This window comes from Mus pahari, chromosome 9 (genome assembly GCF_900095145.1).
Source record: "Mus pahari chromosome 9, PAHARI_EIJ_v1.1, whole genome shotgun sequence".
Lineage (NCBI taxonomy): Eukaryota > Metazoa > Chordata > Mammalia > Rodentia > Muridae > Mus > Mus pahari.
The window spans coordinates 57,290,470-57,307,784 of record NC_034598.1 but is presented as its reverse complement, the minus strand read 5'-3'; the positions used below and the strand labels follow the sequence as shown (position 1 = coordinate 57,307,784).

Here is a 17,315-nt window from a genome sequence, read left to right as displayed (position 1 = left end):
GGGCATCAGTGGGAGGGGAGGCCCTTGATCCTTTTGAGGCTTGATGCCCCATGGTAGAGGGACGCTAGTGGAGGGTAGGTGGGTGGGTGAGGGAGCACCCTCTTAGAGGGGAAGGGGAGGGGATGGGATAGGGGGGTTGTAGAAGGGAGAATGTATTTATACACATTTCAATAAATTTACACTGAAATAAATTTATATTTACTGAAATATAAATAAATATATTCTCCCTTCTGCAATTATTAAAAATATTTTTTAATTTACAAAAACATTCTTAGTAAAGAAAAAAGAAAATAAAATTATTTCAAGATCAACCTGGTTACAAAGTGAATCCAGAACAGCCAGGGCTACACAGAGAAACCCTATCTCAGAAAACAACAAGAGAAAACAAAACAAAACCCCCCAAATTTTATTTATTTGTATGTGTATGTTTCCATGTGTTTCTGGTGCCTATAGAGGAGGTGTAAGTTCCCTGGAACTGGAGTTGTAGGTGATGGCGAGTCACTTGACATGGGTACTGACAATCAGCGAGTAGGCTCTCTCCACCTCCTGCCTGTTTCTCTTCTCTCACGACTTTCCTCCACTGAGGCAGGCAGGTCACCCGATGGGACTTCCCCCCAGACGGAGTTTTTCTGATTACCTTTCGGTAATGTTCTTCGTCTCTTGTATGTTCTGCAAAATTAATAGTTGGATTAGGAGGCCTTGACGTGGATCACAATTTTTATAAGAATATTCCCGAGTGTGTCGCCTTTCCCTCTGTACACTGTGAGGAAACATGAACTTAAAGTCATTTACTGCTTCGTAGTGTTTAATGTCATCTGTCTAGCTGGTCTGCCCCTTTTACCCTTCATGAAGTTTCCCGTTAATCCTCTCCCAGTGGTTTATTAGCAGCTGTTTCTCAGGCCTGGGTCAGTTTCATTAGTGATCCTTGAATTCTATTGACCCTTCGGCATTTTTAAATACAAGTCATTTAAGAGCACGGGAGCACACACATACACACACACACACACACACACACACAAACATACACACACACATGCACACTCACACACACATACACATACACACACACACACAAACACACACACATACATACACATACACACACACACACAAACATACACACACACACATGCACGCTCACTCGCAAATGCATATACACACCACAGTAAATAGATAAATAAATCTTCCTCTTAGGAGCTACTTGTTGATTCTGTGATATATTCCTATGGAGAAAAGCATGAAAAAAAAATGCTTGTTCTGTCTCTTTTTGCTAACCAGATTCTTAAAATGACTAATGAGGTCTGTAAGAGTGTTCGAGCGGGCATGGGTAGGTTTGTTGTTGGTGGTGTGGGTTTTATTATTATTATTATTATTATTATTATTGTTGTTGTTGTTGTTGTTATTTGTGTCTGTTTTGTTGTTGTGGGTTTTTTGCTTTGTTTTTTTGTTTTGTTTTGCTTTTGTTTTTTGTTTTAGTTTTTTTTTGTTTTTTGTTTTGAGAGAGAGAGAGAGAGAGAGAGAGAGAGAGAGAGAGAGAGAGAGAGAGTGTGTGTTACTTTAAAGTCATGGGAATCTTCCTGTTTTGTCCTTCTGAGTGCTTGAATTCTGGGCATGTAGCGCCATGTCTGGCTCAGAGACTTTAAATATCATAATAAACGCATGTATTTTAACATATTTAATTCATTTCTTCGTGGCGAATGTTAATGCTGTTCTACAGATACCAACCTTCAGACGCTAAGTAATGACACATAAACTCAGACACAGAAAGGCAAACTCTGCATGCTAATCTAAATTGAGAAACTCAAAATAAAATTATTATTATTATTTTTTTTTTTTTAAAGGACAGTTGGTAGAAACTTAAGAAACAGAAATGGCTGGGCGGTGGTGGTACATGCCTTTAATCCCAGCTCTCGGGAGGTGGAGGCTAGCTGAATTTTTGAGTTTGAGGCCAGCCTGGTCTACATAGCGAGTACCAGGACAGCCGGGAATACACAGAGAAACCCTGTCTCAACACACATAGCATCAGGGGTCTGGCTGTGGCGGTTTACCATGTGCCAAGCCTTAGGGTCCATCCTCAGCCTCAAACGCCCTGAGCAAGAACATCAAAACTGGAAAACTGGAAGCAGAGAAGAAAACATGGAGGAGCTAGGAGCACTGTCCACACAGAGGAGAGCCTGCCAGCCAGCAAGGAGAGAAAGCCAGGCTGCAGGGGACAGACAGGAGGCACAAAACAGAAGCCGAGTCGGGAGTCAGAGAGGGAGGAGGGAGTGTGTTGTCCTAGGATGGAAAGGGAGAAGACGAGGCAGGAAGCTCAGCAGGGAGCCTGGACCGCCAGCCTTGGAGACTGGAGTTCCCGCAGTGAATTGATGTGCATGAAAACGACTGGCTATCTCTCCATGGGCCAGGGCCTTCCAGAGGACTGCTAGAATGTATCCTCTCTTGTTGCTCTGTAGGCCTCTCAGCCACGGATTCCCCTCAGGAGTGTTACCAGGACAAGATTGGGTAAAACATCAGGAGAAAGGCTTTGGGTTGAAGAATATAATTTTTAGAGAGAGAGAAAAAATAATGTTCCCTCAGGGACCCTAGGAAAAGACTTTGGAGGTTTCCCAGCGACCGTATTATCCTCACAGATGACCATCACTTATGTAAATATCCCTGCATCATCTTAAGCTGCTATCACAATAAGTACTGCCTAATGATGATTATAAAGGCATTCCCAACCATTCATTTTAAGGGGAGGTTTAATAAAAGTAGAGGTTATAGAGTGGAATAGATCTTAAAGGTCATACAGTTATAATTTTAAATGAAAATATTAAGTCAAAATTCTCATTCTATTAAAAAAAAAGTTGACATTAAGATGAACAAATTTAACACGGGCCAAGAAGCTCTTTTTGTCTCCTGGGCATGTAAGAAATAATGAAGAGTTTTGGTAATAAAATGAAACAACAAAAACAAATATAACTCACAACTACTATAAACTTTCCTCATAAGAGAACTTCTCCATATCTTAGGAAAATGGAGATTATCTCCTTAAAGAACATGAGTACAGACTTCTATAATCACTCTCCGCCCAAAATGTCTGTCCCACCTGTCTCTGACTTTGTCTCTGTGTCTCTGTGTCTCTGTCTCTCTGTCTCTCTGTCTCTCTGTCTCTCTCTCTTTGGGTATATGTGTGTGTGTGTGTGTGTGTGTGTGTGTGTGTGTGTGTGTGTGTGTTAGGTAGGGTTGCTATTGCTGCTGCCATGAATCACCATGACCAAACAGCAAGTTGGGGAGAAAAGGCTTTATTTCTTGATATTTCCATATTGCTGTTCAAAATCAGAAGAAGTCAGGACAGGCACTCAAGGAGGGCAAGAACCTGGAGGCAGGAGCTGATGCAGAGGCCATGAATGGATGCTGCTTACTGGCTTGCTCATCATGGCTTGCTCAGCCTGCTTTCTTATAGAACCCAGGACCTCCAGCTCAGGGATGGCCACACCCACAGCGGACTGGCCTCTCCCCTATTGATCACCAGTTCAGAAAATGCCTTACAGTTGGATCTCGTGGAGGCATTTCCTCAATTGAGGCTCCTTTTTCTCTGATGGTACCAGCTTGGGTCAGACTGACACACAAAACCAGCCAGTAGAGTGCATGCATGTGTGTGTATGTCTATATGTGTCTGTGTTCATGTGTACAGTGCACGTGTGTGTGAATGTGTGTGTTTGCGTGTGTGTTTGCCAGTGTGCATACACTCATGCAGAGGCACAGTGGAAAGCTCTGGGCACTGCTTGTCACTTAGGTACCGCCCACATTTTGTGGTTGCTTGTTTTAGATAAGGTGCCTCTCAGGGCTGAATTTCCCAACTTCTATATGCTGGCCAAAATTCCTGTTGCTCTCTTTCGAGCACTGTGATTACAAGACCATGACACCATGCTTGGCTTTTTAATGTGGAGGGAGGACTAAACTCAGGTACCCATGCTGGCAAATTGGAAGGCAAATAAATGTTTTAAAGACAGGGTCATTTCTCTACCCTATTTGTTCTTAATACCCTCTTTGCCCTTACAGTAAGTAGTTGATCTATATTTTTATATATTAACAAAGATATTATAAAATCTTGTGTGGACTGGGGTACACTTACATGGGCTAGATGATATAGTCTTGCATTGTCTGTTAAAAGTCTAAGTAATGAACATTGAATATTCTATTCAAACACTGCCAAGACTAAGATTCTGAATGTATCATTGCTCTTATCCTAATGTCAACAATATTTTTAAATGTTTCATGGGAATCCCTCATTAGCTGATAATTCTGAAATCATTTTCATATCTACATAATTATATTGAGACAGAATCTCATGTAGCCCAGGCTGGCCATTATGTAGCCTAGGAAAATGAACTTCTATTTCTCTCTTTCTTTCTTTCTTTCTTTCTTTCTTTCTTTCTTTCTTTCTTTCTTTCTTTCTTTTTTTTGACTTATTAATTGTTTATTTATATGAGTACACTGTAGCTGTCTTCAGACATACCAGAAGAGGGCACCAGATCCCATTACAGATGGTTGTGAGCTGTTGTGTGGTTGCTGGGATTTGAACTCAGGACCTTTGGAAGAACAGTCAGTGCTCTTAACTGCTGAGCTACCTCTCCAGCCTGATGAACTTCTATTTCTAATCCTCCTGCCTCCATCTTCCACAAGCACATACCACCACACCCTGGCTCAGACAGCACTTTGATTCAAACCCAGGGCTTAGTGTGTGCTAGGAAATCACTCTATTAAGTGACCTATACCCCAGATATATCCACAGAAGATATGAGAGCAAAAATCAGTTAAGGGATGCCATCAGCCAAGCTTGCAAACATTTCACAGCTGAAAGCATGTGTCTGAAATCTCCAGTTACTCTATAACCACTCAGCCCCCTCCCTTTGGAATCTGTTTGCTCTTAGAAAAAGTTGTCCTTTTCTTTGTTGTTCAAGTAAAGAGGGCATTGAAAAACTAACTGATCTGATTTGATTTGGATAAAGAGTTGCTAATTGTTCAAATGGTTAATTCTCCTAATTTGTGGCAGGAAAAGACAAATATACAGGACAGAATAGGGTATTAATGGTGGTTGAGAGTGTGTGTGTGCCTGTGTGTGTGCACGTGCGTGTATGTTTCCCCAATGTTTGCTATAACTAGAGATAAGGTTAACCATTCCAAAGAAAGAAACTGCTTCTTCATGGCTCCGTGCTATGGACATTTTTGTCACCTTGCAGCACAGTTCCAAGCACATGTGCATTCGTGTGCGTGTGCACGCACAAGCGCGCGCGCACACACACACACACACACACACACACACACACACACACAAATCAAGTTAGACTTACCATTCATCACAAAAGTAAAGCTGGCATTTAGATCATTATCAGAACAAAAACTCAATCTACAAACTTTTGAACCATGAAACAAACAGCTCCCAGGTGGTAGTCCTCGAGGCTGCCAACGCCAGCCAGCGTTCAGTTGGAAAGAAAAGGGATTGTTTCCATAGAAGCAAGGCTATGGCAGCCCCATCTCTGTCTGTCCTCTATCACCTTAGGGTTAGGCTAGTCAAGACAATTCTTGGATAGCAGTAATTCCTGGAGGCATCCTCCCCTGTTTGGCTCTGTGTGTGTGTGTGTGTGTGTGTGTGTGTGTGTGTGTGTGTGTGTGTTGCAATGTATGGGTTGAGGGGTGCATAAGGAGGAGAGGTGGAGAAAATGTTCCCATTGCCCATCTCACAGGGGTGGGGCACGAGACTGGCATAATCACTTTCTCCAATCTAGCTGAACCCACTGGACCCTGACCAACAATGTGTGTTTACTAATGCACAGAACATGCCAGGGTGTTCACTCCGTGTAGGCTGCACCGCTGCACTAACAGCGCAGTTCTCCAGGTGGTGAACTGGGAAGAAGGAAACTGGCAAGAAGTGAAGCCGAAGTGATAGCTCAGGCAGTGAAGCGCTTGAGTCGCAAGACTGGGGACCCGAGTTCTGTCCTTCAAAACCTACGTGAAGAAAGTCAAGCATGGGGTGTGTACGTGTAGCCCGTGTGCTGCGGAAGTGATGACAGCTAGTCTACCTAACCAGCAAACCTTAGGCCATGGGAGACTTTCATAAAAGAAGGACAGAGCCGGAGGAATGGCATACAAATTTAACCTCTGCCCTTGACTTGCGCGTGCACATGCATGCACTCGAAGCTTTGTGTGTGTGTGTGTGTGTGTGTGTGTGTGTGTGCGTGTGCACATTAAGATGCAAGAGAAAGAAAAGAGAACAAGAAATGAAAAGGGCTCCCTACCAGGCAGTGTAGTGCCTGAGGAAAATAAAATCAGGAAATGTGCTACTCCTCCTACTTCACTCTTCCTGACTTTGTATGGTCATCACTGTATTTGCCGCACTATACAGTTCGGATCCTTTAGATTCCTGAAGACCACGTTACACCACATGTGATTTCATAAGAATCTGCTCAGAGCCTTTGCCACGATGCCCAAATCCAAGCAGGACAAGAAAGTTTCCTTAACAAAAACTGCCAAGAGAGGCTTGGAACTGAAGCAGAACCTGATAGAAGAGCTTCAGAAATGTGTGGACACCTACAAGTACCTCTTCATCTTCTCTGTGGCCAACATGAGGAACAACAAGCTGAAGGACATCCAGAACGCCTGGAAGCACAGCCGGATGTTCTTTGGCAAAAACAAGGTGATGATGGTGGCCTTGGGTCGAAGCCCATCTGAGGAATACAAAGACAACCTGCATCAGGTCAGCAAGAAGTTGAGAGGTGAAGTTGGGCTCCTTTTTACCAACCGCACAAAGGAGGAGGTGAATGAGTGGTTCACAAAGTATACAGAAATGGATTTTGCTCAAGCGGGGGAATAAAGCGACTCCAACTGTGAGCCTGGAACCAGGGCCCCTGAAGCAGTTCCCTCACTGCATGGAGCCACAGCTGAGGCAGCTGGGGCTGCCCACTGCCCTCAAGAAAGGTGTGGTGACCCTGCTGTCTGACTATGAAGTATGCAAAGAGGGTGATGTGCTGACCCCAGAGCAGGCCCGTATCCTGAAGCTGTTTGGGTATGAGATGGCTGAATTCAAAGTGACCATCAAATACATGTGGGATGACCAGTCGGGACGATTCCAGCAGATGGACGATGACCTGCGTGAGAGCTCGCCTGAGTCTGAGAGAGAGTCTGAGGAGGAGGATGACAGCTGACTCTGAGAGCCAGGACTACGGTCTTCCAACGAGCTCTTCATCTCTGCTGGACCCCCCCCCCCCCAGGACTGCTGTCACCACTCTGGAGGGAACAGCTATTTATCTGCTATGGACAAAGACAAGGGAGGGTGCTAGGGAATGACTCTGTTTCTATAAAGAATAAAATTGTGTCCGCGTGGTGTTCCTGGGGGGAAAATCTGCTCCGAGACTGTGCTCTTTGGTAAACACTTCATTGCTTTATTTCTAATATTTCCTGTATGTTCTGAAGATTACAAATGCAGGTCAGCCTTGCCCCCTAACCATAAGATATGGTACTTAGGGGAAAAGACTGGGGCTTATAAATTTTCTTTTTGTTCAAGAACTACCCAGGGCAGTGTGTACTTGTTTGTGTGTGTGTGCGCGCGCATGCTAGCGTGTGTGCATGTGTGTGTGTGCAAGTGTGTGTGTGTGCGTGCGTGCTAGCGTGCATGTGTGTGTGTGTGTGCGTGCTAACATGCATGTGTGTGTGTATTAAATCATAGTTTGTTTGACTACTTTGAATGACATCTGTCTATATAATTATGGTATAATAAATCTCTTATGTCACATAAGAAGGTTCTTTTTTTTTTTTTTTACATAAGAAGATTCTAATAGAATAATATTTAACTGTGACAAACTGATGGCAGCTGACTTAGGGAGTGTGTATTATGTATTATTGCTATGAACGGTGACCACCTCACTCAGTCTTCCAGACAGAAAATCAGGTTGAGGGAGGTGGCTCGGTTTTCGGAGACACAGCACAGCTCAAATACAGTTCCATTGGGTCCTGTGTTTCAGTGGCTTCCCCACAGTTACAGTAAACCATCAGTACCTAAGTTCCTCTTCTCTGACCCTAGGGTGTTTCTGAGTGTGTGTGTGTGTTTGTGTGTGTGTTGGGGTAGTCGTCCTGTGACAGGATTTAGTACAAAGTGGTAGTGAAGTGGCTGTCAGCTATTGTGGATCCCTCAGACTTATTGGGTCACCTCGGGGCTGAGGCGGCATCTGTCTTCACTTTCACAGGAGAAGAATCTGTCTCACGGGTGGTGCCTGAGCACACCCAGAAAGATCAGTTGCTGATTTCAGAGGGATCTGGGTACTAAAAAAAATACCACTCGTTTCTATGAAATTACAGAGCTAGGCAGCCTACAGTTACCTCGGTCAGAATCAAATCAAGCTCCAAAGTTGCACCCTGACAGCAACAAAACAAATTACGGCTAATATTTTCTCCTTTTCACTACAGACCCTGAATATCTGTATAAAAATCAGGTTGCAGGTTGGAGAGAAGGCTCTGTGGCCAGAGGCGCTTGCTATAAACCCTGGTGACTTGAGTTCAAGTCCCAGAACCCGTACAGTAAAACTTCCACACACATGCCCTGGCATACACGTGTTTACACACATGCAATAGAGAACTAAAATATAATCTGGTATTTTAAACATCTGGTTAAACATCAGCATCTTGGAAGATGTGTGGATTGGCTGTGAGTCTCTGGAGTCCCCTTCTCTGATAGCTCATGTCTTTCCATCTCTGATAGCTCATGTCTTTCAGCTACCTGGCAAGGACCCTCCCCTTATCCCATAGAAGTCTGTCTTCTTAAGAACGATTCTCATTTCCATCATCTATCTCTTTGGTCTCCATCTGAAAACTGGTTGTTGTTTGGGAAAAGATACAATTTATCAACCCCTGGGTATGTCCTGACTGATGCTAAAAAGTGAATGAATTGACTCCCTCAGGCCTGTTTTAGTACAGGCTTCCAGACCTTGACCCAAAATACCGGTGTGTGTGTGTGTGTGTGTGTGTGTGTGTGTGTGTGTGTGTGTGTGTGTCTGTGTGTCTGTGTCTGTGTGTGTCTGTGTGTGTGTGCCTGACTGTCTGTCTGTCTGTCTGTCTGTCTGTCTCTTTCTCCCTCTTTCTTTCTCCCTGACTACCTATTCCTCCCTCGGATAAAGAAATGTGATCTCGCCAGGCAGTGGTGGCGCACGCCTTTAATCCCAGCACTTGGGAGGCAGAGGTAGGCGGATTTCTGAGTTTGAGGCCATCCTGGTCAGAGTGAGTTCTAGGACAGCCCGGGCTACACAGAACCCTGTCTCGAAAAAAAAACCAAAAACAAAAAAACAAAAAAACAAAAAAACAAAAAAAACAAAAAAAGAAAGAAAGAAAGAAATGTGATCTCTGAAACAGAATACAGAGCAATACCACATTGGTCTTGCATCCTGGAGGATTAAACTCAGAAGCAAAAATGAAATAAAATAAAATGCCACTCAGAAAGATGACTGTTAGGCACTGATTTCAAATGTTTAGGGATCAATAAGCAGATAAGTAAAAAAAAAATAAAACTAAAAAATAAAACTAGGGGTACATTTCCTGATTCACATCTGTACTTTAGTTAAGCTTCATCCCTTTAGAGAATATAATGCTTCGGCATGTCTTTTGAAAATGTCATTTTTATCCTTTCCCTTTGATGCCTCAATAAATCAATAGCTGCAATACTCTTGGTTTGGTAGATATAGATTAATACATTATATTCTTATGTGCAACCAGTGAAGCAGTAAAAATTGCTAGTCTTCCATTTCAACTGAAAGCCTTCCTTGGAACAAGTTGTTAGGACATGTTCAGAGATGCCTATCACAGGAACATATAATAGGATAAATTGACTGTGGGAGAGGAAGGCGGGAATTAGTCACTCAGAAGTTGGTGGTAGAGAGCCAAAGGTAACCTCCACACTGTGTTGGCAGCGATAAGATAAACTGGCACTCCGACTCGGTCGGGGGCGGGGGACCACTTTCTTTATAATGGGGCCATGAATTTTCTATCTGTTTGGATAATAAAGCTACCAAAAGAAAGAAAAATTGATTTTTTAAGTACTATACAATATATGAGGGAGATTTAAAGCTTCTTTATTCGTGGTATGTCCCTTTGACATTCTTAATTTCATAACAGAGAAAACCATGGTCAGTTTAATTAGATTTAAAAAAAAAAAAGGATAAGGTGTGTGCAAGTGAGAACCCCTCACTGCAGTCACAAGGGCTAACTCAATGAACTTTCCTTGCTCCCCAGTGGTTATAGAAAGACACCCTCTACAGCCAACGCTTTTCTAGAAAACCACCTCATTTGTAGATGCCAATGATAATGGAGATAACCCATCTGTAACCTATGTGCTCTGTGCTCCTGAGACAAGGCTCGTCCTGACTAACTTCTCGTGGCTGGCTGGTGCACCTTCGCTCCTGGGACAGCACAGAGTGGTGTGCCAGTCAGCACCCTCTAAAAGGATGATGAGACCACCCAATGGAGGAAGGGGTCAGTGTACGGCTGAGGGAGTTCTGAAAGATCTGGGAGCCTTCAACAAGGAAAATACAGTTTTCCCTTCGGAATTGATGTGACAGAAATGAATAGCTGCAGACCTGGCTACCCTTTAAAATCCCAACCCATTAGCTAGTTATAAAAGCTAGATGAGATGGGGTTCTTCCAGATCACTGATGGTGATGACTCAATCTGAAGGACACATGGAAAGGAGAAACTGAGGACAAAGTTACAGGATGCTAATCTCTGTTCCTACTGAGTGTTACCTCCTCTGAGGTCTAAATAATCCTGGTAGCATCATCTAGCCCCAACTCATTGCTTATTATTTGCACAAGGCTCTGTGATTTTTCTCCATAATATATATATATATATGAGCCAAGTATAGAACATTTAAGTGTATGTGGTGGTTGGCGGGGGTAGGGGGAGCTGACATGTTAGGCCAGTTTCAACCTTCTTGTTGAAAGTTGTTTCAAAGTATATACAGCCCTACTGGATTGTTTCTGGTATTCTAGATTATGTCCTCAATATCTTTTTTTTTTTTTTTAATTCTCAGCAAAGAATAGATTCTAATATGCAGCGGCTCATCTCTCAGATCTCATTATTTTGTGCTCACGAGCATCACAATGAAACAACTGACTAAGGACTTCTGAATGCAAGTAAATATAGAAGCTCTATGTAAATACGCCCGTCAAGGCAGAAGAACAGAGGAAGAGCTCTGAGTGGTTGTTGATGCCTTCCTTCATCTGAAGTGCCATTTTCTTCGTACGTCAGATAACACATTGATTCTAGCACACTTCAATTCTCAATTTTCCATAAACCATAAAAACCTTAATGACTTTTCCAAAGCTCAAATGATGAAACAATCAATTAATTTTCGCAGTAGTACAACACTGTCAAAACCAGACTACTATTTTAATAAAATTTCAGATACTTAGGTTCTACACATTAGCAGTTCAATGCCAAAAAACCCCTCTTTTTACCACTGCATGCAAATTTAAAATATGGACCAATTAAAAAGAGAGTTCAAGTATCTTAACCTTTATTATAGACACCAAATTGCAAGGCTCCTGAAAGGACTTTTTTTTCCCCTAGGGCACAACCTAATGCTGAGTTCACAGCAGCCCTCCACATAGCTGCTCCCAAGTCTTCACAAAGTGGACACACACATATACACACACAAACACACAGAGACATGCACACACAGAGATATACACACTCGCAGACACACAGTCACAGATACACAGACACACACACAAACAAACATATATATGCACATAAACACACACACAGAAGGAGAGAGAGAGAGAGAGAGAGAGAGAGAGAGAGAGAGAAAGAGAGAGAGAGAGAGAGAAAGAGAGAGAGACAGAGAGAGACAGAGAGACAGAGAGACAGAGAGACACACACAGAAGGGGAGAGAGAGAGACATACACACACAGAGATACACAAACACACACAGAGAAATACACACACACAGAGAGATACACACTTGCAGACACACAGTCACACATATACAGACACACACACAGACATATTTATGCACACAGAGACAGACAGACACACACAGAAGGAAAGAGAGAGAGAGAGAGAGAGAAAGACATGGACAGGTACACACACAGACATGCACATGCGCATACACAGGTAAACACACTGATAGACAGATACAGACATATACATACACACACAAACAAATATACATGGGCAGAGAGACATAGACACACACAGACAGAGAGGGAAGAGGGGAGAGGGGAGTAGAGAAGAGAGGGAAGAGAGGGGGGAGAGGGGAGAGATTGATTTAACATCATCACCTAAAGTTATCACCGCCAAGTCTACCTCTTTGAGATGGTTCTTCAAAGTAGAAATCCCCAGAAGGGAAACCTAAGATAGAAAAACCAAAGTCCTTTGTCCTTTTACTGGGGATGAGGCAGACCTTAGCATGCGTTTTGTCATGCTAATCGATTGTCTTTAGGAAGCAGGGATTATGTGGTGGGGCCCCGTTCAGTTTAGGGATGAGGTGGAAAGGTCTTCAGCTTGAAAAGGCCTCACGGGAGCCTGCAGTATGGAGGGGGGGCTGGAGGATGGAAAAGAGGTTGAGTATGAATTTGAAAAGGCTACAGGCAGCTTCAAAGAGAATTTTATTTCAGGCTGTTCTGAATATGACTAAGACCAAAACACTGGATAATTGGGATTGTGAACTGAGGTAAAAATAGAACTAAATTGCAGGTAGACAAGTAGGATCTGGTAAGTTTCCTTTACTTGGACGTGGACTGTATTTTACTGAAGTAAAAGTGTGGCCATGTCTCTTGCTTGATAAAATCTACATTGTGGGACCCCCACTGGGACCCTCATTTGGATGGTTTTATTCTGTTTCTGACTTGGTTTTAGATTTTTCTTCTTTGGCTTTTCACATGGGTGATAATATAAGAACTGAGTAATGATTATGAATGGGCCGGACATTGCCTCAATTGTCTCTGGTCTCATCACAAGCCTGGCTCTGGTCCTGTCCACAGCATCCGCACTTTGTCTCAGGCAAACTTGCCATTTGTCCAGATTTTCTGTTCAGTTTCAAGGCAGCTGCTGATAATTGCATCCTTCAGGGCTGGTCTACTGTTTCTTACAATTTTGAATCATAGCAGCGGTTGTCTGCCTGTTAATCATTTATAGGCCTTTGTTTCTGTTGTATAGGGCTTTACTGGTCTCCCACGGAGTTGTCTGCACAGGACCTCACTCAGCCAGCTTCTGCACCAGGCCCAGGACAGCTTCTTACACTGAGAGCAGGCTTCCAGTTCCTCCAGGAAGCTGACCTGCCTCCCTTGCAGCGTCTAGACTTGCGATTGCCATTGTGAAGTGTACGTAGTTGTGTTATACTACTTTCGTTCCCAGTCATATCTAAGGATCAGACGGCCGCGTGGGCAGACAAATGGAAAGGCTGCTCATCATTCAAGACATAAATAAAAATCAAGAGGCAACCGAGTCACCAAGTGCAAGAAAGCTAATCATGTCATAAATCTTCGACGTTAGTTTCCATTTATATAACTAGTAGCGAACATCACTGGCGGTGGTTAAATAATGTAAACACAAACGAGGAGAGACTCTCGCCATGGATCTTAATGAAACGCCATATATAATAAGTGCAGAATAAAAAGGCTCATTGAACAGATTTGAAGAAGTCAAAGAGAATACAAACAAATGATCCTACATGCATAATACATATGTGTCAAGCACTTCCTGTTTGATGCTGAGCCTGAATTTTGCGGGCTGTAAAAGTAAATAAGCTCACAGACTCCTAAGGGATTAAAGAAAACCTTTTGCTACATTAGACAGCAACTGATCTGAGGCTCGTGTTCCTCTGGATTTCAACAGATTGGCTGGCCAGGGCCCCACAGCTAGGGGGGCAATGAGTGGAGCTTAGTGGTAAGTTAAAGGGGAAACATTTCATCTTCATGAGATACTTTGTTCTCGCTCCTTGCTGAGATGTCCTGCGTTCATGATGTCATCTATTTGCCAATTGAACATTATTGGGAATTTTGACACAATCAGATAGGAAAAATTCTACAAGAGTACAGCTTTGCAAATGGCTATGTAGGCAGAGGCAAAAGTTCAGCCGAAATAGCTCCTCTTCAAGTCCTTAGATTTCTGACCCCCAAACTACTGATAGATACTTCAATTCTGCAGTAGCTTTACAACAGTATCAAGTTGTTTGTTCTTGCTACTTAAAAAAAAATTACTAAAATATTCCTTTAAAATGTCATAGACATGGGCTGGAGAGATGGTTCACTGGTTAAGAGTACTGACTGCTCTTCTAGAGGACCCAGGTTTGATTCCTAGCACTCACATGGTGGCTCTTTAACTCCAGTTATAGGGGGATCTGACACCCTCACACAGACACGCATGCAGGCAAAACCCACCAGTGCATATAAAATAAAATAAAAAAACATTAAAAAGCATAATAGTTGTAAGTTTTATAACAATTTCTCAGCCAGCTATAGTCTGCTTAGAGGACAGTGGTAGTCCTGGGGGAATATATCAGTGGTGTCATCTTGTCACACTGTAGCCATTGAAGGGTGGTTGTGCAAGTTCTGTTTGGGTTGCTGTTGATGCCCGGCTGTGCTTCCACTCACACAAAAGCATGCTGCACACCATCAGGTGTGGTGATTCATCCCTCTTGGTGATGAGCACTAGGCACTTACTGCTTTATGTCTTTACTGGGCTTTGAATTGTTTCCATTCCGGACTGGGGGCTGAACCTGGGATCTCTTACATGCTAGGTTAGTGTTCTACCATTCCACTCCCATTCCTTACCATTATTTTAAGTTTTTTTTTTTTCCTTTTGCAGGACAAAACAGTGTCTTGGGTTATACAGGCCCTAGACTCCGACATCTCTGAATTTTCAAATCTCTTGAGAGCATCATTCTCTCTGATGCTTGATTTATACTTACATTCTGTTCTTCTGGCTCTAGGAACAACAGCGCATTCCACACATATGTTCATGGGCACACATGCTCAGATACATACATACTAGGTATTTATCAGAGCATCTCCATCTAGGTTCATGCAAACACTCCCTGAAACATGCACAAAAGATCAACAGATGATACTTGTCTCAAAACATATCTCCATCATTAAGCAACTGCTTTTTTTGTTTGTTTGTTTTGTTTTGTTTTGTTTTTTGTTTTTTTTGTTTCTCGAGACAGGGTTTCTCTGTGTTAGCCCTGGCTGTCCTGGAACTCACTCTGTAGACCAGGCTGGCCTTGAATTCAGAAATCCACCTGCCTCTGCTTCCCAGGTGCTGGGATTAAAGGCGTGCGCCACCACTGCCCGGCAAGCAACTGCTTTTTAAAAACTAAAAAAAAAAAAAAAAAAAAAAAAAAAAAGTAAAAAAAAAAATGCTTGAAGAAAGATAATGCCAATAGCAAGAAAGAACATTTCATGGCTTTTCTTGTCCCTTCCAGAGCATTTTTCTTTCGACATTTTACTTCTGATTAACTTAAGAAATCATCAGTATTGACCATTTCAATACCATTGTTTTACACTTTTTAGGAAAAAATTTCTTGTTGATGCAGAGCTGCAATCCTAGACCTGAGAGGCTGAGACAGGAAGATGGTGGGCTGGAAGCTAGCCTAGTCTACATGGAGAATTCCAGGCCAGGCTCACAAGTTTTGGTACATAGTGAAGCCTTTTCTCAAAAACCCGATGCTTGGGCAAAATGGCTCAGCCAAGAAAACGCACTTGCCACCCAAGGCTGGCAACCTGGGTTTGTTTCCCTGAACGAGAAGAGAAGTGACTCCTGAGAGCAAGTTGTCCTCTGCTGTGCAGACATTATGTGCACACACAGACACACACATACACATACACATACACACACATACACACAGATATACACACAAACACACACAATCACACACACACAGGCACACAGACAGACACACAAATACAGACACACACAGACAGACACACACACAAATACACACAGACACACACACAGAAAGACAGATACACACACAGACATATACACAAACACACACAGACACAAACACACATACACACAGACACACACGCACACTCAGACACACCCAGAGACAAACACACACACAGACACACAGACAAATTCTTAAGAATTCAAGAGAAAGGCAATAAATCTGTCTTTAAACATAGATCCTATCCAATACTTCACGATTACATAAGTACAATATAAATGAAATTAGCTGGCTAAGCATTGCTAAAACTTTTCTACATTCACATTTATGATTCACTAAATGATTCAGACTTTTTGAAGGTTGTGGTTTTGCATAAAATATCTTCTACCAGTTCGGGTAACAGGAATGCTTGAAACCCTGGCTTGCTATTATTCTCTCTAGAACTTTCCCTCGGGCTGATGTCTTCTACCCACAAGTCTTCCTACAGAAACACCTACAGTGCAAACGTAAGACTCATGATTCGCCCTGACTCTAGACATGTAAACATGGCAAAAACTGCAGACCCAGGAAACCTGTATAGTGTGTTCAATTCTATGTAATGAGAACTTACGGCTGTCCTTTTAAAATGATTGTGTTTAAAGGTTTGTTTTTGTTTTTGTTTTTTTGTTTTTTTGCAAGATTCAGAGTAGTTTATAGAAACAATTCCATGGTCCTGGGCATTCTGAACCATTTGCAGTTTCTTACCATAGAATAAAGACACAATGGACATATTGGTACATAAACTCTTGGCTATATTCTTGACTGTTTTCTTGGGAGATACTTGCAACTATAGCTAAGGCAGGCAGAACATGGATTTGGCAGATTGTGTTTGTCGCCAGGTTGTTTCTCCAAACAATCATGTCAGTGTGGACACAACCTGCAGTGTGATTGTGCCCCGGGGTTGGGGGTGGGGGTTCTATCCACTTGTCTTTACTACTTAGCAGAAGCACATACCAATAAGATCTTACTTCTTACCCAAATACTTCCCTTTCATTTCTCTCTTTATTCTCATTTATCACCTGCTACCATGATGCTGACCCCCTGCCCACCCCTCCCAGGTTGCACACTCTGTCCTATGGCCTGAGTTTCCACCCAGTCTTTTTCAGTCAGTCTCCACTAGCAGCAGTTTCTCTCAGTATCCAGAGACACTCCTCTGTTCTACTTTCCCAGACACTCAAGGGACGAAACCTAAATCCATTATTAGTCGTCCCCTGCTCCATGTCAGGAAGGTAAGAATCACCTATTTAATTTTCTGATGAAATGCTTATTTATGTCTAGCCTTCCAGTCAATTGGCAACTTGTGCTCTTGCTGGTCACCACCGGAGCCACCACCCTGGAACTTGGTTACTGACCTCTGTTT

At 42.8% G+C, this 17,315-nt stretch overlaps 1 pseudogene; it reads left to right on the top strand.

The window, feature by feature from the left end:
• The first annotated feature begins 6,466 nt into the window (after nt 1-6,466).
• Nucleotides 6,467-7,195, top strand: LOC110326978 (annotated as a pseudogene).
• The last annotated feature ends 10,120 nt before the right edge of the window (nt 7,196-17,315 follow it).